This window comes from Bidens hawaiensis, unplaced genomic scaffold, assembly GCF_021521415.1.
Source record: "Bidens hawaiensis isolate Kalapana, Puna unplaced genomic scaffold, B.hawaiensis_p1.1 tig00027362_1, whole genome shotgun sequence".
Classification (NCBI taxonomy): domain Eukaryota; kingdom Viridiplantae; phylum Streptophyta; class Magnoliopsida; order Asterales; family Asteraceae; genus Bidens; species Bidens hawaiensis.
The window spans coordinates 177,027-200,908 of NW_027494438.1; the positions used below are offsets into that span (position 1 = coordinate 177,027).

Genomic DNA, 23,882 nt, shown 5'->3' on the forward strand with positions numbered 1-23,882 from the left:
AATTTCTCATATATATTAAATATGTCATTTATGCTAATTAAAATTTGGTAAAATATAAAAGATGAAAAGTTTGTTGAGATTGAATACTACTAAAAACTAAAAAAGATTGTTGTGATTATGGTCAATTTTGAATTTTAAAACAGAAATAAATAATTGTAAATATTATTATAAAAAGGTTTATTGGATTATAATAATCCCAACTTTCACATATTGGCCGGCGATGAGCCCAACTTCAAATGTTATTTCTAACAATCCCAACTTTTAATATATTTTCCTACAACAATCCCTAGTTAAAAAAACTTTAACACCGTTAGGTTTTACTGAGCTGGACGGATGACGTGTCAAACACAATTGCAGTTTGCTGATGTGAAACATTATTGAAAGAATATCCTGATTGCAATAGACATTTCCGGTCAAACTCGTTCTTGAAGGATCATGTTCCGCCCGTAAACCGAAAAAGAATCGATTAGTTACCAATTTCTTTTCTGTAAAATTTTAACCACACTATGCAAAAAAAGATTAAAATCAACCAATACATTTCAATTTCGTTTTTGGGGGTATAAAAAAATTCGAATTACAAACCTTATCTTTTGAAGTCAAGCGTTTCTTTATGTTTCTTTTTCTTCTTCGATTCAAAGGAAGCAAAGTCAAATCTTGTTGGCTCTACCTTTTGAGTTTTGCGTTTGCCCTAAAACTACACCAGATCCAACCACCAATAACTCAAATTCTACTTGCAAACTGATAAAATATGAGAATAGATAGTACCGATATTGCAACTGAAGGTATTAACGGAGCAGGAGGCGAGGTTTAAGACATTAAAAGCTGAGCCACAGTCACAACGGTTACTGGTGATTTGGAGGTTTTCCGGTCATAATTGATTTGAAGATAAGGAATTTGTTCATTGTTGAACGGAGCTGAAGCCATCGCTCAACGGAGATTGTACAAGCGTTAGGTGAAGAACACCAACACACAGATTGTTCACTGTTTATAAAAGTTACAAAAATATAATGTATTTGACACGTCAACCATCCAGCTAGCAAAATTAACGGTGTTAAGGTTTTTTTAACTATGGATTGTTGTAGGAAAATATATTGAAAGTTAGGATTGTCAGAAATTACATTTGAAGTTGGGCTTACCGCCGGTCAATATGGGAAAGTTGGGATTATTATAATCCAATAAACCTTATAAAAAAGCATTCCATTTTTGAATGTTCAATAAATAATTGTTAAAACTTTCAATATAAGATTCAAAAATTTAAACACAGAAAAAATAAAGATTGTTATTCATATAAAAATGAATTAATTTATATGAATTATCTAAGCTACATAAAATAAAAAATGATAGAAAATTAATAACTAAAATACATTGATAATGACGAAAACAAACACAGCCAACTTACTCTACATCAAATACTTTTTCCATGCAATTAGCCAATCTACCAATTTGAGCTGTCATAAACTAAAATTTTTAAAAATAAAGTAATGTTAAAATATACTGAACTATTAAAAAGCAAATGAGTAAGAATTATCAATGAATGTAATCGGAATAATTAGCATGATAATTTCGATAAGGAAATAAATCAACAATATTTTCGTATATCTCAAAACCTTCAACATGTCTATTGAATCTTGGAAGGAGTAGGTGGAACTTTGGTGACCCAGTCCTACCATGGCTAGAACTAGTCTTCATATCGTCCTTAAACTGTAAATATGAATAGAGGGAGCTCTAAAGATATAAAAATAAAACTGTAAATATGAATTTCAAGAAATCTTACATCAGTAAGAACACGCATTTGGTGATCAGGTCCTACCGTGGCTCGAGCTATACTCTGAATGGTCCTCATACTTCATGTTACTTGCCGTATATCTCATAAAATTTTAGATCTAATAAAAAAGACGGTCATAAAATATTAACATTTTAAATCAATTGATGGTTTATAAAAAAATTATTACCGTTGGATATGATACGCAATGGTTGTCTAGACGATGACACTGCACGTTTTAAAAAAAAATTATTATTATTATAACATAGTATTTAGTAACCTTAAATTATTAAACTCACTAACCATTTGTAATATTCCTCTTATTGGAAGATGATGATTGAGAATTAGTGCGTCTTTTGGAACTTGAAGACATCTAAAATATAAAATAAAAAAAATACGATTAACATGTGAAAAATTTATAAATCTTATATCATGCAGAGAACAATAAGTTACATAGACTGATGTATAGTTATATCGATTATACAAAGTAGCGTATTTTGTAAACAAATCGTACATACCTTCAAACTTATAATATCATTCAACTTAAAATGTTATCAACACTTCCAAATTATTGAATCTCCGAGTTAATAACCCAGCAAGTATTAGGAGTGACAATTTAAGAGTGACATATTTTGTAAGCTAAAGTATTCAATATATAGACTTGAAGTTTAGGTGTGAAAGTTTATGGTAAAAGTATTTTAAGGGAAGACCAAGTTTCTATGGTTAGCATAAATTATGTTCTTTCATATAAATAATAATTCCATAAGTTATGAAAAGTTTGTTTGGATTTTATTTTGCATAAATTAAGTTTCCTCTTTTGAAAGAATCATTATGATTGTTTAATTTGTTTGACCAAATCAATATATTGTAGTATATAGTGTATTTATATAATATTGAGTAGGTTGAAAAATTAATTTTCAACTATATTTATTACGAATTAAAAAGAATGACCGAGATTTTTGTTAATAATGACATATGTAAAACAAAATTATTGTTCATAATAAATAAATAAAATCTAATTACCATAAACTTTGATGATAATTTGAACGAAAAACTTAAATGAAATTATATTTATTGATGAATTTGGTCCAATTTTAACTAATTAGATGTGAACATTAAAAAAAAAAAAGATAACAATCTTCATTTATTGATGAATTTGTTCCTATTTTAAGTGATTGTTAATTGCAAATTATATGTAACTCTCAAAATAAAAAAGTAGATTAAAATCTAAAATTAGAAACCGGTATATTGACTTAAATGAATACATTAAGTATTTTAATTATTAGGAATAGAATTTATTTTTGATTTATTTAATTGGTAAGAAAAATAGAGAAGTGAAAGATAATTTTGGAAGGAAAGACAATCGTCCAATAAGCAAGGGGCATGTGACACCAAACTAATTTGTTTTAATAGTATAGTAGGATTATCCAATGAAAAAACTAACCAAAAGAAATATTCATTCATAAACTCTTGTCATTTCTTCGTTCCTGCATAGTACATATAGATAAAATGAAAAGAAACAACCCATGTGGCTAACATTATGAGAAGTGGGAAAATGGGTTTGTGTGTGCATGCAATCGTTAATTTGTATGGGATCCGTTTCCACCACCAACATGGGCTCCCGATCTAAACCCGTCCACTGAGCCAACCATATGAATCTCTCTGGCCCAATTGTACCAACGGCTAGCAATTTTAAATCGTGCCATTCTACTGGGGTGCCACCTCTATTATCATCAAGTCCAATTATTTTATTCGTAACCCGAAAAACTGTAAACTGAACCCCGAAAGTATTCATATCCATGGATCCTGAACCCGAATTCACCAAATCTAGACTCGAACCATCCTAATTTGATTCGGCTACTTGTTACTCGTTTGGGGTTTTCAGGTATACCCTAAAAGACTGTTCTTTGAATTATTCCCTAACACTATTAGTGTGTGATAGGTTCAATCGTTTAGTATTCATCGCAAACTCTTCGATTGACATTCCATCTATTTCCAGTTTTATGGAAATTCTACTTTTAATTATATACGCTTATTTATTATACTTATTATACAAAATGATTTCAAGTTCGTTGTATTCTACAAGTGTTCTTCAATTTATTCTACAAGTGAAAATAAAGATGATTTAATTATACGGATTGTGTTTATGGATTATTTTGGTTTATTATATGCTTATTTACGTTACCAATGAAGATGATTATAATGTCACTTTAAATTTACAATTATGTATTTATTTATTTAGTTTTCTAGGTAAAATACTCAAAACTGGAATACTAACCCAATTTTATAAACCCAGAACCCAAATAACTCGAGAGAGATTGGGGTCAGGTTTTGGTTCTAGATTTAAATTTATCAAACCAAAGAAACACGATCCACAGAACCTGAAACTACAACCCGAGAAAATTTTATATTTAATTTGTTTTGCATTTATTGTGAATACACTTTAGTTAAGGGTATAATTTTTTATTTCTTGTTTTACCATGTATACACAACTCCCTAATCATGAATAACAAATCAGCCAATTCATTTTGATACTTTCATAAAATCAGAGCTAGGCCTGTAGTATTAATAACTCATCATCAAGAAGTAAAAGGGTCGTAGTGTAATTAGTTGAAAGTATGTTAAGTAATACTTAAACAAGTCTGTAAAGTCTAGGGGTTAGAGTGTCCATGTGTAAAGTTTGTAACTTGCAAAACACGTGTTTATTGTTTTATGGTTCTTGAAATGTAAGGCCCCGTTACCGGTGCCCTACATTGGACGTCGGATTTACTCATAAACACAGTTCTATTACCAGAGTTAATTAAAACTTTCGTGGAATATTAAATCTTCAACATAATATATTACATAACTTTCAAATATTGTCTTAGCAAACGTTCATAGTCGTTTAAACATAAAACATAGTCTCAAAATATCATAACATTTCCTTGAGATGCCAGTATCTTCAATTCCATGTCATGCGTCTTCATCAAGCGAACTGCCGCAATCTACTCAACTGCGTGCATACTAAAAGTCAGCTACGCTGAGTGAGTTCTAGTTAATCACATAACTTGCTTTACATACACATATGTATGCCCGAAGTTACGCATTACATACATAACCTGTGTATCATTCTTTCGTATATATTCATAACTAACCTTACATTATAAAGAGCATTTCGCCCTACATGCCTCGGATATTATTAGGGTCCGGTACCCTCCATCCTCGGATATTATTAGGGTCCGGTCTCCCTTCTTCCTCGGATAATATTAGGGTCTGGTACCTTCCATCCTCGGATATTATAAGGGTTCGGTACCCTCCATCCTCGGATATTATTAGGGTCCGGTCTCCCTATCTTTCCTACTATCATGCCATACCATTCTATATATGTAATTGTAAGTCTCATTCGTACATACATCATTCATTCATCATATACAACAATCATATAATCAAACCATTACCCGGCAGTGCATGCAATATCCGAAGATCGTTCACGCACCGACAAGCTTTCATTCACATTTAAGATATACATAAATAACATACAAATCATACATGGCATACACTTAACATTTAAGGTAAGTATATTAACTATCACATCGAGTATGCACAAAGCCCCGAAAACATAACAAGGACTGGGACTAGAAACTCACCTGAACGCGGTTATGTTCACCGTTTATGGTTATTCTATTCTTTAGTTGTGCGCGACTAACTGTATAACAATTACACATATCAATTATCTATCGCTACCCATAACGTGTTTCTAGTTTAATTATAACCCTCAACGAACGGGGGTCCGGGGGCAGCGCCCCTGGCAGCGAGGTTCTAGAGGCGCAGCCCCTAGCAGGGTCCAAGGGGCAGAGCCCCTGGATGGGGTTGAGTTGCCAGGTCAGCATGGAAAAATTTTATTTTCATTAACTGTCTTAACACATTTACTATTAGGATTTTAAGTTATTATTTAATTTGCTAACATAAAAAGTTCGATAACTTCTTTGTAATTAAATCATTCTTTTCTAAGTCCAGAGACCATTCTGTAATTCTTTCAAACTTCCAATTCATCCCAGTCCCTTAACGATTGGGGTTCATAACGAATGAATCCATTCGTTACTTCATAAAGAACTTACTATTATAACGAACTGGACCTTATAACGAACTGGTCATCATCATAACGAACTGGACCTTAACGAACTGGTCATCATCATAACGAATTGGACTTAAAGAACTGGGGCTAGTTCGTCATTCTTTCATTAATGAATCAATTCACGAATTAAGGCTAGTTCGTTAAACTTCCGTTAACAAATTAGGGTTAGGTCAGAGAATGTCAGAAACATTCTCTGACATTTCGTTAACCTCGTACCCGCCGCCTTTTTGGCGCCGTCACCACCGGAAAACCGGGCAGTGGCAGGAAAAGCGTATTTTTTGCACCGTTTTTCATCCCGTTCGATCCAGATCTGAGCTACGGTGACCCCTAGGCTCACCTTTTGATCTGCTTATACCCGATTCCGCCCGGATCTCGTAACTTTAACGGTTTAAAGGTGTCGGATCGTCGTTTCGTGACTAAATCTAACAGATTTGATTTCATACAATATCATACTATCATTACCTTGGATTGGTGCTCGGTTTACCCTTGGGTTCGGCTAGAGAGAAAAAGAGAAACTAGAGAGAGAGAGAGCGCTTAAGTGTGTGTTTTGGGTGGTGTATGAAATATGTGAAATGAATGAATTAATGAGTTTATGGTTTATATATTATGGATCATGGGCTTAAGCCGATGGTCTTTTCTTATTTATTTTTTTTAACCCAAGTCCATAACTCATATCATTTAACCCAACACAAGCCCGACTCATAGTAACTCACAACTTATTTTATTAACTGAAACAAGAAAATATGATGTTACATAAAATGTTGCAACCCTAATCATCATGTCTTTTGGTGATCTATAAATAGGGGCAACATCAGAACGTTTAGATCATTCAATCTAAGTTCAAGTTATCAATGAAGATTGTTATTCATAACATATTGTTCATCTTATTTCTTTATCAGTTCAATATGAAATATCAAGTTTGGGCCTACATTGGCATCAGAGCGTCATGTTCTCACAGAATTTATTAACAGATTAAATAATTGGAGATCAACGGTGGTTAAATCCGTGATTAGAAAATATTTATGGTCAAAAAATATTGACACGCAGGTTTCTGGCAAGATCGTTTTCCCGTAGATCTTTTTGGGAAAAAAATTGAACAACATGGGTTATCATCGGTGGTTTTCGATAATATTTGGATGTTTTGGAAAAGGAAAAAACGGCAACAACAAATTTCCGACGAATTTCGTTTTTCTTGCGAATTTTAAAGAACTGAGCTTGCCAGTGCACTTCTTCGGAAATAGATTGAAGGTTTGTGGTGTAATATCGGTTTCAAAGTCCAACAAATCAAGTTTTGATTTGTGGTGGTGATCGGCGTTAATTTAGGTACGAACCAGAAAGAAGGCAACGCGATGGTGGTGTTTCCTACGACGTGGAGACCGGCAAAATCAAGGAAAACAATGGTTCAGGGATTTGGTCAGGGGATTAAGATTAACGTAAAAGGGAAATTTAAACATTAGCAGAAGGCGGGATTGGTTATCAACGCGGCGGGATTGATCAGGATCAAATCAGGGAAGTAGGTTTGATTGTCAACGCAAGGAAGCAGGATTGATTGTCAACACAGAAGGCGGGATTGACTATCATTAACTAGGTAGGTTTGACTTTCAACGCGATGCAGGTTTGATCAGAACTAGTGGACCAAAGAACCATGCTTGTTTTCAGAAAGATTGTACAAGTATAATCAGTGGGGTCAGTTTTACTTTTGGGTTAAATAAAAGTTGATTAGATTAGTACTCGAGGAAAGAAAAAGTTTTCCAGAATAAGGAAAAAGAAGACACGGAAGATGGTTCAGTCAAAAGACAAGGAAGTTGCAATAACAAAGGATAGAGGTACATCAATGACTTTCCAATGCCCGATCCTTAACGAGAAAAATCATACCATTTGAGCGATAAAAATTAAAGTTCTTTAATGTCCATGGTATATATGAAGCGGTTGAACCAAATGCAGAGACTGAAGTCGATGAGATAAAGAATAAAAAGACAATTTCTTTACTATACCAAGCAATTCCTGTAAATATGGTATAGCAAATTGCTAATCTTACCTCATCGGAAGAAATTTGGGAAACATTAAAGGTTCGACATGTTGGAGTTGATAGGGTTAAGGAGGCGCGTATTAAGACCCTCGAGTCAAAGTTTGAATCTCTGAAAATGAATGTTGGTGAATCACTCGATGTCTATGCATGAAAGATCAGTTAAGACGCAACACAAGCAAGCAGTCTTGGGCATGCAATGAATGAGAAAATATTGGTTCGAAAACTTTTGGGAATCATACTAGAAAAGTGTTTTCAAATTTTTTTGTCAATTGAATAGTGTCTTGATCTTAACACAATGCCATTTCAAGAGACGGTTAGGAGATTAAAGGCTTTCGAGTAACGCACGAAGAAGAAAATTGGGGATGAAGATGTGTCTGGGAAGTTACTATTCAGCGAAGAAAACGGAAAATGGAAGAATAAACACTAGATATGTGAGCATTGAAGTTGTGGAAACTCAAATCGGGAGGACTATGGACATGGACGAGGGAAAGGTCGGATGTCAGCGAAAGGCTAAGGTGATGATGGAGTGCAATGGGATATGACCCACGTAAGGTGTTACAAATGCAATAAGCTTGGGCATTATAGGAGTGAATGTCCAAATTGGGAAAAGGTAGATGAGGCAAACTTGGTCCGGGATGGAGACAAGGAACCAACATTGTCATACGCAGATCTTGAAGAAGATGATCATGATTAAGGGGGTGAATGTAGTATTAATCTCTCGTCATCTAGAAGTACAAGGGTCGTAGTGTAATTAGTTGAAATTGTTTTTAAGTAATACTTAAATAAGTCTGTAAACCGTCCACTCAAAATCATGACATTTATACGAGAGAAACTTCGAAAAATCATGGGAGAAAACCCAACGCGGCCGTGTTGAGCTAAACATGGGTCGTGGTCACCTTGCATCTGTCACAACTAATCATATATGCAATCGTACAATTTTCTGAAACTATCATTTATATCACTCAACTACTACGGTCGTGTTTATGTCACCATGGTTGTGTTTTCCCACTCATGTGTGCCTATAAATGGCTATCACTTACCATTCTTTTGGCATACCCCTTTTTCATATACTCTTTATGAAGAACTTGCCATGGAAAGGAGAGAATGGAGGCCAAGGAAGACAAGGAGATGCGTCAATAGATGTAGTTTGGGAAATCATATGCTTACGCGAGAGAATTGGCGAGCTAGTTAGTGTTAACATGGCAGCGAAACAGCGGAACCGAGAGCTGCATGACAAGGTCAAAACGTTACGTTTGGAACATTATCATGTAGATCGAAGGATGGAAATTGTAGAAAATAGCCTCGAGCAACTCATGGCCGAACTATCACATCCTAGGCAAACCCCACATCGGACGTGGAGAAGAGAGATCATTGGTTCATAAGTAAATGTTCTGCCTCTTAAATCACCAACGCGTTTTGGGCTTAACAGTAGTGGACGAGAGGAGAGCTCCACAGTTAAGTGTGCTCAGCTAGAAGTAGTAGCAGGATGGGTGACCTCCTGGGAAGTTTCCACCTAGGCGACCAAAAACAAATCCGTGAGCTCATCATGGGCAAAGCGAACAATATTGGGGGTGCGATGGGCCGATTGTTACAAGTGGTATCAGAGCCAGTGCCTAACCGGTGGTGCCAGGTCCCACGCGGATGCTTGACCCCTAAGGGGGTGGATTGTGACATCCCAAATCGGTTGGGAAGGATAACTAAGCCTTCTTATAAGGAGGTGGATACATTCCTCATCATAACGTGTTTTGGGCGCTTAATGATAGTGGGTGAGAGGAGAATTTCACAGTTAAGCGTGCTCAGGTGGGAGTAGTATGAGGACGGGTGACCACCTGGGCAACCAAAAGCAAATACGTGAGGCGATGGTGGTACGTCCCAGCCAGTGAGGACAATATTATGGTGCGGTGTTAACTGGGTTGTTGCAGATGGTACCCCTTGTAACATCTGGCCGCTCGCACCATCAATATTGTCCTCTTTACCCACGAATAGCTCATAGATTTGTTTTTGGTTTATCCATCCCCTCGCCCCACCAATATTATCCTTTTTGCCCACGAAGAGCTCACAGATTTGTTTTTTGTTGCCTAGGTGTAGAGTTCCCAGGAATTCACCCATCCTGCTACTACTTCCAGCTGAGCAAACTTAACTGTGGAGCTCTCCTCTCGAACACTACCATTTAGCCCAAAACGTGTTGGTGATTTAAGAGGCAGAACATTTACTTATGAACCAAGGATAACTCTTGTCCACGAAGAGCTAACGAATTTTGTTTTTGGTTGCCCAGGTGGAGACTTCCTAGGAGGTCACCCGTCCTGCTATTAATCCCACCTGGGCAACTAAAAACAAACCCGTTAGCTCTTCGTGGGCAAAGCGGACAATACTTGTGGTGCGAGGGGCCGGATGTTATGTCACACCCTCAAAATCCACTAACGGAGTTTTACCGTCAGAGGGTGTGAACTGGCAGGATCAGAATCATTAGTTATAATCAAACCAAAGAAAAACGTTTAAATGCAAAGAAATGCGGAAGCGTAAAACCTTAGTTTAAAAGTTGCGTCACGCAGGACGACTTAAAACCAAATATAACTGTTAAAAGCAAGTTTGCAGAACAAAAGTATTTTCGTTTAATGCATGCTCCTAAACCGCGCGCCCGCCTCGGCTACCTGAGAATAACATACTAAAAGTGTCAACACAAGGTTGGTGAGTTCACAAGTTATATAAGATAAATCGTTTAGCGTTTTGCGTAACCTCGTTACGACGTTTCAGTGTTGCGTAACCACGTTACGGCGTTTAAGTGTTGCGTAACCACGTTACGGCGTTTAAGTGTTGCGTAACCACGTTACGGCGTTTAAGTGTTGCGTAACCACGTTACGGCGTTTAAGTGTTGCGTAACCACGTTACGGCGTTTAAGTGTTTTGCATTACCAGATAGTGTTACGTCAAATTATATATCGATAGGTAGCTAATCTATACAACAAGTATCGCTAAGTGGTTCGAGACCGAAGCTGACTGTTTATCAAGTGCCCGTCACCAGGTCAACCCAGACCATGGTAAGTGTTAGCCAAAATTACACCCACTCAACCTCCAGTTGAGCTTAGCGTCGGGTGGGGTTTGTCAAACCCAGTAGTACTACTCAACAGTGACTCGCTATTCCAAATATTAACCGGTTCGATGTGTGGGACTTCAAATGTTACGTTTGCCGCTTAGCCTTTTCAAGTGATATATAATTTATAACAAAATCTTAAATATGCGTTTATCTCAGAAAATGCGTTTATCGTAGTATGTTATCTCCCTCAAGTGAAAAACGTTTGAAAACAGTTTAAGAGTGGGGTAAGTGAACTCACTGTTTGCGAAGAATATCCCGATTTAGATCACCAAGTGATGCGCGTCGTAGAAGCTCTCTAGCGTTCTAAATAACAAAGAGATTTTCTAAGTATCGGTATGTTTAACGAGTCTCTAGACTCGGCACATAATACCTATGCACGTAACATGTTTCGTGTTTCGTTTGTGAATCGTGTGTGACTTAAACAAGTACAATTGTGATACGATACGTGAGTGAACAATTACTTTTGTGTCATGTATTAATAACATACTTTACTAGCAATTATCCCCGTAAGGGCATTTTGGTCAACAAATAACAATTTACTAGCCATTATTCCCCATAAGGGCAATTTGGTCAAATCATGGCAATCAATTTGCAACTATTCCCCGCAAGGGTATTTTGGTCAAAACATAACAATTATATAAGAAATATCATATTTCATGCATTTATACACAACTCAGCAGCTAGTTTCACTGTGACAGAATTTCTACTTGAAAGATTGTACTATTTCACCGATCATATCATCTCAATTAATTCACCAAAAATCACCACTGAAACATACATGTCTTAGGTTTCCAGAACATATTTTATCTTATTTTTATTCCATATAGATTTCTCATAATGATCAAAACATTACAGCAAACTCATATCAGTCAGATTCATGCGCAACAAAATGTTATTTGCAATTCCCGTTAAACGAAAAATCCAATAAATGCAAGACCACTTGGGTTTGGTTCCTAACTCAATGAGTCAACTTCCAGAAGTGGAACCAACCCAATTGGTCTCGTAGTTCATGAGATATAACATTTACAACATAACCTAACAGCAGGTCTAGCAGCTCAGCTTTGCACCACGTTTTTGTAAAATCATAAAAGCACACTTATACTTGTCCAAAAATTACAAACTTATACTTCATGAAAACTAGACTCAACCTAGTTTACTGCAGTACCCACAATCTCAACCAATTTTCACGTTTACACTTCGTTACAGTCACTTGAACATCGTACATACATTCTGTCCAGATTCTGTTCACATCAAAACTTAACAATTTCACTAGCCATGGATCACAAATAAATCATATAACATGCTAGACACTAATACTACTATCCATGCAACTCAATTACACCATACATACAAGATTAGGGTTTGTGTTTTAACTCAAATCAAAGACAACAATGAATCATGCAACAACATCAATCTAGTTATCAATTCATTATCCAAATAACAACAATCATATTAACCATATGCATGAACCAAAATCGGCTGCCTAGGGTTTATACTTAACCCATTAAACATCAAAATTAAACAACAAGGAGGTAAGGGATGATCAAGTATACCTTCCTAGCACCTAGTTCTTGGATTAATCACTTGATTTGAGGGTTGTGTGAGGGTGTTTGTGGACGGCAGCCGTGAGGGAGCAAGGAGGGAGGCCGATCGGGTCTTGTAGGTTTAGAAAATAATAGGTTAGAGTTTAGTTAAGGATATATTTATAATGATACAAGTTACACTCTAGTCCCTCTACTTTCAAGTGTTACATCTCTAGCCTAACTAATTGGTTCTTGTTTCTTGTTTAACATTCCACATAACAAAATCAAGTAACACACATATATCTAACACATAATTATCACATAATTATTGTTTTGACGTTTTTCGTTTATTTATCAATCGTTTGCGTCAACTCGTTTGCGTTTCGGTGCAAATCCTGAAAGACTACACATGTAGTAAGTGTTAAGCGTCATTTAAACCCTAGTTTAAATGTAATGAAGTGTGCGTTATAGATTTAACGATCTTAAAGTTTGAATTGACGGAGTTGAGTTAACGGGGTTAACCTGAAATTGACGATTGTCACATCATTCCCATGTTAAAGAATTTTCGTCCCTAAAATTTGAGTCAAGTCGTGATGAGTGTCTGAAAAAAAGTAAGAAAAATTTTCAGTTTGTCATATCATCCCCTAGTAGGAAGAAATTTCGTCCCGAAATTTAGTTCATACCTCCGGTGATGTTTGACGGTTTGCCGGGTTTCGCGGTTTTCGGTGTTTGGTTAGCCCTTCAAAAAGGTGAGGATACTTTTTCATCATGTGATCCTCGCGTTCCCACGTGAACTCCGGTCCACGTCTCGAGTTCCAACGAACCTTAACGATTGGAATTTTGCTGTGTTTGAGCGTTTTGGTTTCCCAATCCAAAACTTCGACTGGTTCCTCGATGAAACGTAACTGTTCATCAACTTGTAGTTCCTCCAAAGGGACTACTTGATTTTCATCAGATAGGCATTTCTTCAAATTTGATACGTGGAATACATCGTGTACGCCACTGAGTTCTGTTGGTAGGTCCAGTCGGTACGCCACCGGACCAATGCGCTCAGTTATCCGGTACGGACCAACATATCGTGGGTTGAGTTTGTTTCGCTTCCCAAAGCGAACCACACCTTTCCAAGGTGAGACTTTGAGTAACACCCGATCGTTCACTTGAAATTCGAGAGGTTTTCGGCGCTTGTCGGCGTAACTCTTTTGGCGATCTCGTGCTGCTGCCATGCGATTTCGGATTTGAACAATCTTTTCCGAGGTTTCGAGTACCAGTTCCGGACCAGTGATTTGGCTGTCACCCACCTCTGCCCAGCAGAGTGGTGATCGACACTTCCGTCCGTACAGCGCTTCAAACGGCGCTGCCTTAATACTTGCGTGGTAGCTGTTATTATACGAAAACTCTACCAAGGGTAAGTGGGGTTCCCAACTTTTTTCCGAAATCTAAAACGCATGCACGCAACATATCCTCCAGGGTCTGAATAGTCCGTTCACTTTGCCCATCCGTCTGAGGATGGTATGCTGTACTCATATCGAGACGGGTGCCCAGTGCGCTTTGCAGCGACTTCCAAAAGTGCGAGGTGAAACGAGAATCTCGATCGGAAATGATCGAGACAGGCACTCCGTGTCTAGACACCACTTCTTTCATGTATACGCGAGTCAGTCTTTCCATTTTGTCCGTTTCCTTAATTGCTAGGAAGTGTGCCGATTTAGTCAACCGGTCAACGATCACCCAGATGGTATCGCATCCCGTCGGTGTCTTAGGCAAACCCGTAATAAGGTCCATTGAGATGTGCTCCCATTTCCACATTGGGAGTTCCGGTTGTTGCAGTAGACCAGATGGTTTCTGGTATTCTATCTTGACTCTGGCACAAGTCAAACATTTGCTCACGTAGGTGGCAATGTCGGCTTTCATGTTCGGCCACCAGTAAAGTGCCTTTAAATCATGATACATTTTATCTGAGCCAGGGTGGATAGAATATCGGGACTTATGAGCTTCGTCTATCACTAGAGTTCTCAACTCTCCGTATCATGGAACCCAAATCCGGTTCTCAAAATATCGGACCCCGTCCGATCTGGTTTCAAGTTGCTTGTTCATGCCCCGCATGAGTTCCGACGGAAGATTATCATCTTTCAAAGCTTCCAGTTGCGCATCGCGAATCTGATCGGGTAAGCTGGCATGAATCGTGAGTTGCAATGCTCTCACCCGTCTGGGTTTATCTGTTTCTTTTCTGCTGAGGGCGTCGGCCACCACATTGGCCTTGCCAGGGTGGTACTTGATGGCACAATCGTAATCTTTAAGCAGCTCGACCCAACGACGCTGTCGCATGTTCAGCTCCTTCTGATCGTAGATATGTTGGAGACTCTTGTGGTCGGTGTAAATGGTAAACTTGGTACCGTACAAGTAATGCCTCCATATCTTAAGAGCAAACACCACAGCTCCGAGTTTCAAATCATGGGTCGTGTAGTTCTTCTAGTGAACCCGTAGTTGTCGAGAGGCGTAGGCTATAACTTTCTCGAGTTGCATCAGCACACAACCGAGACCTTGTATAGATGCGTCACAGTGTACCTCAAAATTTTCCGTTCCCTCGGGGAGGGCTAAAATAGGGGCGCTACAAAGCTTGGTTTTCAACAGTTGAAAAGCGGATTCTTGCGCGTCACCCCAGTTGTACTTAGTGCCCTTGTGGGTCAAAGCGGTGAGGGGTTGAGCAATTTTTGAAAATCCCTCGATGAAACGCCGGTAGTAGCCAGCCAGTCCTAGGAATTGTCGCACCTCAGTCGGAGTCTTAGGTGCTTCCCAGTTTTTGATGGCCTCTACCTTACCGGGATCGACATGTATACCATTCTCGTTGATCACAAGTCCTAAAAAGTGAACCTCGCGAAGCCAAAATTCACATTTCGAGAGTTTAGCATACAGTTGTTCCTTCTTCAATAGTTCCAGAATTACCCTTAGGTGCTCTTCGTGGTCAGTCTCGTTCTTGGAGTAGACGAGAATATCATCGATGAAAACAATCACGAACTTGTCGAGGTACGCCTTGCATACTCGATTCATGAGATCCATAAATACGGCTGGCGCGTTGGTTAGGCCAAAAGGCATAACCGAAAACTCGTAGTGACCATACCGTGTTCTGAAAGTCGTCTTTGAGATATCTTCTTCGCGCACTCTCAGCTGGTGGTAACCGGATCGTAGATCAATCTTCGAGTAGTAACTCGATCCTTGAAGCTGGTCAAACAAATCATCAATTCGGGGTAAAGGATAACGGTTCTTGACCGTCACCTTGTTCAACTCCCGGTATTCGATTCACATTCGGAAAGTCCCGTCTTTCTTTCGGACAAACAAGACAGGGGCTCCCCATGGCGATGAGCTAGGTCGGATAAAACCCTTATCCAACAAATCTTGCAACTGAGTGGACAACTCCTGAAGTTCCGCCGGTGCGAGCCGATACGGGGCTCGTGCTATGGGTGCTGCACCGGGTGTCAACTCGATTTGGAATTCGACTTGACGAATAGGAGGGAGTCCGGGCAAATCCTCTGGGAAAACTTCCGGGAAGTCTCGCACAACAGGTATATCTTCAATTCGTTTCTCCTCCGCGGGTTTCTCAACAATCTGCGCCAAAATTGCCGGATGACCCTTTCGTAGATACTTCAGTGCCTTCATAAGGGTAATGACGCTGGTGGTCATGCCGCTTCTCTCGCCTCGGACCGAAATGATCTCGCCGGAAGGGGTGGTAATATGGACTATCTTATCATGGCATATAATCTCCGCTCGGTTCTCGGATAACCAATCCATGCCGACAACGACATCGAAACTACTAAGCGTAAAAGGAATAAGGTCGATGTCAAAGACATGACCTGACAGTTTCAACTTACATCCCGCAAGTATATGAGTTGTTACTACAGTTTTACCGTTAGCTAATTCAACAGGAAACTTAGCGTCTAACGGGGTTGGAGTAAGGTCTAAAAGTTGGCTAAAAGCTTTCGACACAAAACTCCTATCAGCTCCAGTGTCAAACAAAACAGAAGCAAAACAATCGTTTACAGGGAACTTACCAGACACCACATGCGGATCATTGCGGGCTTGACCCGATCCAATCACAAACGCTCTTCCTTTGCCATTTCCTCCACCATTACTGCCACTTCCATTACCCCCATTGTTGTCATTCTGTTTCAGCATGGGGCAATCCTTCCGGAAATGACCTTCCTGCCCACATTCAAAACATCCCTTAGTTGTCATCGGTGGCTTAGGAGCACCCTTTGCCGCAAGGTCTCCTCTACACTCTTTCGCTGGGTGACCTATCTTTCCGCATCTTTGACACTTGACACGGTCACACTGGCCAACATGATGATAGTTGCACCTGTTGCACTTTGGATATTTCCCAGCATATCCGCTTGAAACCTGCCCACTAGCCATTATTCCCCATAAGGGCAATTTGGTCAAATCATGGCAATCAATTTGCAACTATTCCCCGCAAGGGTATTTTGGTCAAAACATAACAATTATATAAGAAATATCATATTTCATGCATTTATACACAACTCAGCAGCTAGTTTCACTGTGACAGAATTTCTACTTGAAAGATTGTACTATTTCACCGATCATATCATCTCAATTAATTCACCAAAAATCACCACTGAAACATACATGTCTTAGGTTTCCAGAACATATTTTATCTTATTTTTATTCCATATAGATTTCTCATAATGATCAAAACATTACAGCAAACTCATATCAGTCAGATTCATGCGCAACAAAATTTTATTTGCAATTCCCGTTAAACGAAAAATCCAATAAATGCAAGACCACTTGGGTTTGGTTCCTAACTCAATGAGTCAACTTCCAGAAGTGGAACCAACCCAATTGGTCTCGTAGTTCATGAGATATAACATTTACAACATAACCTAACAGCAGGTCTAGCAGCTCAGCTTTGCACCACGTTTTTGTAAAATCATAAAAGCACACTTATACTTGTCCAAAAATTACAAACTTATACTTCATGAAAACTAGACTCAACCTAGTTTACTGCAGTACCCACAATCTCAACCAATATTCACGTTTACACTTCGTTACAGTCACTTGAACATCGTACATACATTCTGTCCAGATTCTGTTCACATCAAAACTTAACAATTTCACTAGCCATGGATCACAAATAAATCATATAACATGCTAGACACTAATACTACTATCCATGCAACTCAATTACACCATACATACAAGATTAGGGTTTGTGTTTTAACTCAAATCAAAGACAACAATGAATCATGCAACAACATCAATCTAGTTATCAATTCATTATCCAAATAACAACAATCATATTAACCATATGCATGAACCAAAATCGGCTGCCTAGGGTTTATACTTAACCCATTAAACATCAAAATTAAACAACAAGGAGGTAAGGGATGATCAAGTATACCTTCCTAGCACCTAGTTCTTGGATTAATCACTTGATTTGAGGGTTGTGTGAGGGTGTTTGTGGACGGCAGCTGTGAGGGAGCAAGGAGGGAGGCCGATCGGGTCTTGTAGGTTTAGAAAATAATAGGTTAGAGTTTAGTTAAGGATATATTTATAATGATACAAGTTACACTCTAGTCCCTCTACTTTCAAGTGTTACATCTCTAGCCTAACTAATTGGTTCTTGTTTCTTGTTTAACATTCCACATAACAAAATCAAGTAACACACATATATCTAACACATAATTATCACATAATTATTGTTTTGACGTTTTTCGTTTATTTATCAATCGTTTGCGTCAACTCGTTTGCGTTTCGGTGCAAATCCCGAAAGACTACACATGTAGTAAGTGTTAAGCGTCATTTAAACCCTAGTTTAAATGTAATGAAGTGTGCGTTATAGATTTAACGATCTTAAAGTTTGAATTGACGGAGTTGAGTTAACGGGGTTAACCTGAAATTGACGATTGTCACATGTTACAAGTGGTATCAGAGCCACTCTTGAGCTGTTCGGGATGGTGGGGCAAACCTCATCGGAGAAAGTGAGCCCCCGAGGGTGTCGTGAGGTACACCTTAGGCAAATCCTACATCTAGGATTGGATGGTGGGGAAAACCTCATCGATGACGACGAGTCCAAATGGGGGGGTGTTTGTAATATCCTAGGGAAATCTCACATCGGCCGTGGACAAGAGAGATCTTCGGTTCATAAGTAAATGTTCTGCCTCTTAAATCACCAACACGTTTTGTGCCTAATGGTAGTGGAAGAGAGGAGAGCTCCACGGTTAAGCGAGCTCAGCTGGAAGCAGTTGCAGGATGGGTGACCTCCTGGGAAGTCTCCACCTGGGCAACCGAAAACAAATCTGTGAGCCCTTCGTGGGCAAAGTGGACATGCTCACTTTAACCAGAACCATGTCATTTCCGTGTATCATTGTGTACTCGTTTACCCTTATCATCAAGGAAATTTCATGTTCTTGTGTTTTAAATTAACATACCTAATTTTTTCAGCCAAATACGACCATGAAGCAAGTCCATGGTTCGAAACACGATTAAAAAACGAAAAAAATGGACCAAACCTGGTCAGCACGGGCCGTGCCCAGCTGAACACGGTCGTGGTGAGTACACCTAACGGGTTTTAATCCCTAAAACCATCCATTTTTCACATTTTAACTCACCTCCCGATCCCTAGGGGCGATTTCACAACCCATTCGTTCGATCAATCATCAAGGTATGCCAAGTTACTTGTTCCAGTCTCATTCTAGGGCTCGGCTCAACCCACTTCTTGTCAAATTCGAGTATAATCCGAACCCTAGATCCAAGTTCCTACAATACTCGTGGTAGATTAGGACAAATTGATATGATTAAACTTGTTTGTATTATTTATACAAGGTTTTGGTTTGAAAATGTTAGTATAAACGAGTTTAAACACGATTTTTGGCCCATTTCGGTTGATTTTCGGTTCGGGTCGAGTTTCACCCAAGTAATCAGCCCAAATCCGAACCCATTGATATAAGTTTTGAAACTGGGTTGATACGAACATTCTAGTCTTCAAAACACTGAATTCGTGCAACACACGAGCCATATCAATTATGTGATGATATTCGTCAACTTCCTCTATGGGTGTTCAAGAACACTTGAGGAAGTTGACAAATATAATCGCATGATTAATATGATCACAGGCCCGTGGATGAGATTGATCTCAAATCCGGATCGATTAGTAACAGAATTAACCATTGAACTTTTAGCTTCATTCCAGCTAAAAATAAATCAAACTCCGAATGGCCTTTGGGAATGAAACACGCAAAGAGTAAGATTGGGAGGAGTGTTGCATGACTCTGACCTCACCAATTTCGGGATTAACATCGGTCTTTACACTGAGGAAGAAACCACAACTAATATGTGGTACAGATCAACCCACACGTTCCAATATGAGATTGGAAGACCACACACTTTTGTAGGACAAATGAGAAAAGACGCTTGGGAAATGTTATCACCACACAGTGGGGATAATTATAACCCAAGAGTCTCCAAAAGCATTGACCTCAAATATCCTTTAATCAGCTACATTCACCTCCTCCTAAGTAACACATTTACCAAACCTAGTACTAATGGAGCACTTTTAAATCTCCATGATCTTTGGGCGCTTCAATGCATAAAGACGGGAAGACATTGTAACATTGTCTACATTCTATGTTCTTTACTTTTTTAAAAATGCCCAAGACCCACCAAATACTTAAGGGTCTTACATGTGTCCTCATGACATAGGATAATGATATACAAGGTGTTGAAAGATGATACTTTATTTATTTATTCATTCCATAATATTATATACATATATATATATATATATATATATATATATATATATATATATATAAAATTACAAAACATCGACTTCTTATTTACATCAATTTATTTTGTTGGCTATTTACACTTTGGCCCTCTAACTTTTAAAAACGGACATTCCGACACGAAATTTTGACGCGTGTTACAGTAGACACAAAAGGTTAATATGAAGCAAAGAATGAATATATATATATATATATATATATATATATATATATATATAATTACATAACATCGACTTTTTATTTACATCAATTTCTTGTGTTGGGTATTTACACTTTGGCCCTTTACTTTTAAAAGCAGACATCCTAACACGAAATTTTGACGGGTATTACAGTAGACAAAAAAATTAATATGAAACGAAGAAGGAATGTGTAAAAGTGAAGTATGAGAAAAGGAAGACAGGTCAGTCACAAAAAGGAAGAACAAATAGAGAAAGATAATAAAAGGTGTTGATCATGAGGAAATAAAAAATAAACAAGAGAGAGAGAGAGAGAGAGAGAGAGAGAGAGAGATTGGAAGGGTGTACCTAGTTGGATAGAAAGATCGAATAAAGAAATCACATAATCAAAATCAATCCTCTGAAAAGGAAGTTGTTTATTATAAGTTGAAAAAATCAAACTTTGTTGATTTTAGAATCGATTAACGATTGTTCAAATGATAATGACAATAAATTAAATTAGTCTATTCATTAATTCGATACCGATGACGCTAACCTTGCTTCAATCTTCATCAAATAGTATCCAGAAAGTTTAAAGTCGAATTTCAAAAAAAAAATGAACTCGCAAAAGTTTTAAAGCAAGTTAAAGTCCTAAGTCCATCATGAAAATGGCATATTACACAAATGCTCCTCACCTAGGTTTCGGTTAAGGATGCATTGGGTGCATCGTTGCACCCGAAACTGAGTGTGTCTTGATATACAAGTAGGTATAGATTGTTTTAAAAGCTCCCGCTTATAAACCCACTCAAGATCTATCTTTTCACAAACGTGGGACAAGCTCCATCTTTACAATTTTTCATGTTTCAACCACACAACTTAAAGCGTTGATATCTCGTTCATCTTACCCCTATCTTGGACATGGTTTTTTGTTGAGATCTTCACATATAAAAATACATGAACGTGCTAAATTATAATTATAATAGGTCTACTCTCTGGCCAGCAAACATTTTGTGTTTGGATGGGTAGGCGGAAGAATGCGTGTGAACCTTACTGGAGTGTCCCGCTTGTCGGACTTAGGAAACAGGGTTTGTTGTTAGGCATGCCGCATTAAAGGCATATTCCGGAAAATAATGCTAAGCACGAGAACGCTTGTGCCGAGAATCAACATACATTCATTCATTTTGCTTTTGATACATTTGGGTCCAATCCCCAGATGTTGTTACGTTTTTTAAAAGAATATTAAGGGTTGTGGACAATAACATATTGACTCCTAAGAACTGTAATTTTGTTTTCAGTAAGATCAGATTTGCCATCTATAAGGGGATTGTGGCGAAGCTTGTTGTCTTCTTACCTACGTCTCATTTGTAATTGGATCCTTTTGAAGTTAATGGGTAAAAATTTTATAATGTTTAAAGATACAAATAACTATTTGTGTTCAAATTAAGTGAAAAAACACATTTTCACTAAATTTCTAACACGTTATCCCACATTTTTATTATTTTAATAAGTTCAAATATGGAGAGCTACAAATCCAGAACCACGTTTGAGTGATGGCTAACTTTACAACCATCAACAACCAATTAAATCTGAGATATGATTTATTTATATGATTTTGTAGGAAAGAAAGAATGGAATTTCATGGAACAACTACGAGAAGACAGGAAAGAAAAAACCTGTCGATGATAGTGTGGTTATTACAGATGCTCAAGATATAGAAAACCTACCATTAGTTAGTATACTAAAGGCTGTAGCTGAGAAAAACGTTACATATTTTCAGTTTCCTGGTCATAACAGAGGTAGAGCAGCTCCATCTTCGTTGTCTGATGTCATTGGAGTACAACCTTTTCTTCACGACTTTACAACTTTCCCAGCCGTCGACAATCTATTTGAACCCAAGGGTCCCATTCTGGATGCACAAAAGCTAGCAGCTAAATTGTTTGGAGCTGAAGAGACATGGTTTCTAGTTGGAGGTACAACGTGTGGGATTCAAGCATCTATATTGGCTACTTGTTCACCAGGCAATACACTAATAATACAACGAAACGCCCATAAATTTGCATTTTTTGGTATGGTGTTATCTGGTGCAATACCAAAGTACGTCAACCCGGAATATGATTTTTTGAGTGGGACTTTGCCGGTGGTGTAACTACTGTAGAGGTAAGTGAGAATAAAACCAAAAAAAACATAAAAAATAAAAAGATAGTTGGTTAAACTTCTTGTTATTCAAAATCATATAATTATTATGATCAAAATATTCATTATTGTTTAACTAGTGTAGCGTTTTCATACGCGACAGGTGGAGAAGGCAATGAAAGAGTTGGATGCTGAAGGTCGGAAAGCATCGGTCGTTTTCATCACTTCTCCTACATATAATGGCATTTGTAGCAATCTAGAAGAGATTTCCGTCTTGTGTCATTCTCGCAACATTCCACTCATTGTAGATGAGGCTCACGGGGCCCACTTACGCTTTCACGAAAGCTTGCTACCTCTTTCGGCTCTTCATCAAGGGGCTGATATTTCCATACAGTCAACCCACAAAGTTTTAGGCTCGCTCACACAATCTTCAATGTTACATTTGAGTGGAAAGATTGTAGATAGAGAAAGAATATGTAAGTGCCTTCAAACCCTTCAAAGCACAAGTCCCAGCTATCTCCTTTTAGCTTCCTTAGACGCTGCAAGGGCTCAAATTAGCGAATACCCACAAACCATTTTTGACAAACCGGTTGAATTAGCGATGGAAGCAAAATATATTGTTGAAAGGATACCTGGAATTACTGTCTTTAATTCTTCTACTTTTGGGACCGACCCTTTAAGACTTTCAGTTGGGGTGTGGAAGCTTGGTATATCTGGTTTTGAAGCTAGCAATATATTAGAAAAAGATTGTGGTGTGATTTCAGAACTTGGTGGGACACGTTCTAGTTTGTTTGTAGTAAATCTAGGAACCAATAAAGGTGATACTGCGAGACTTGTTTCAGGGTTAAAGCATCTATCCAAAACAAACAACTCAATTCAAGAAAACAACATACAACCTCTTACCAAAACGAATACTTACATGCGACTGAGCCCCCGAGACGCCTTTTTTGCACGTAAAGCAAAAGTGAGGTTTGAAGAAAGTATTGGGAAAGTTTGTGGGGAGTTGGTATGCCCTTTCCCACCAGGAGTTCCACTACTTGTACCGGGGGAAGTCATCACAAAAGAAGCACTAAGTTATCTGAATGAGCTGAAAAAGAAGGGTGGTTTGGTTATTGGAGTTGCTGATTCCACTCTATCCTCCATGGTTATATGCAGTTAATCCTATCATGTATTATGTTGTGAAATTAAAATTTTCTAATCTTTATATACTCATAAATGGGAATGTTTCTGACCAAGTATTCTTCTACTTTTATTGTTATAAAAAACATCTTTTGGAA

General features: G+C 38.0%; 1 pseudogene; it reads left to right on the top strand.

Annotated features, from left to right (window-relative positions):
* Positions 1 to 7,656: 7,656 nt before the first annotated feature.
* LOC143575407 (uncharacterized) lies at positions 7,657 to 23,864 on the top strand (annotated as a pseudogene).
* Positions 23,865 to 23,882: the final 18 nt, after the last annotated feature.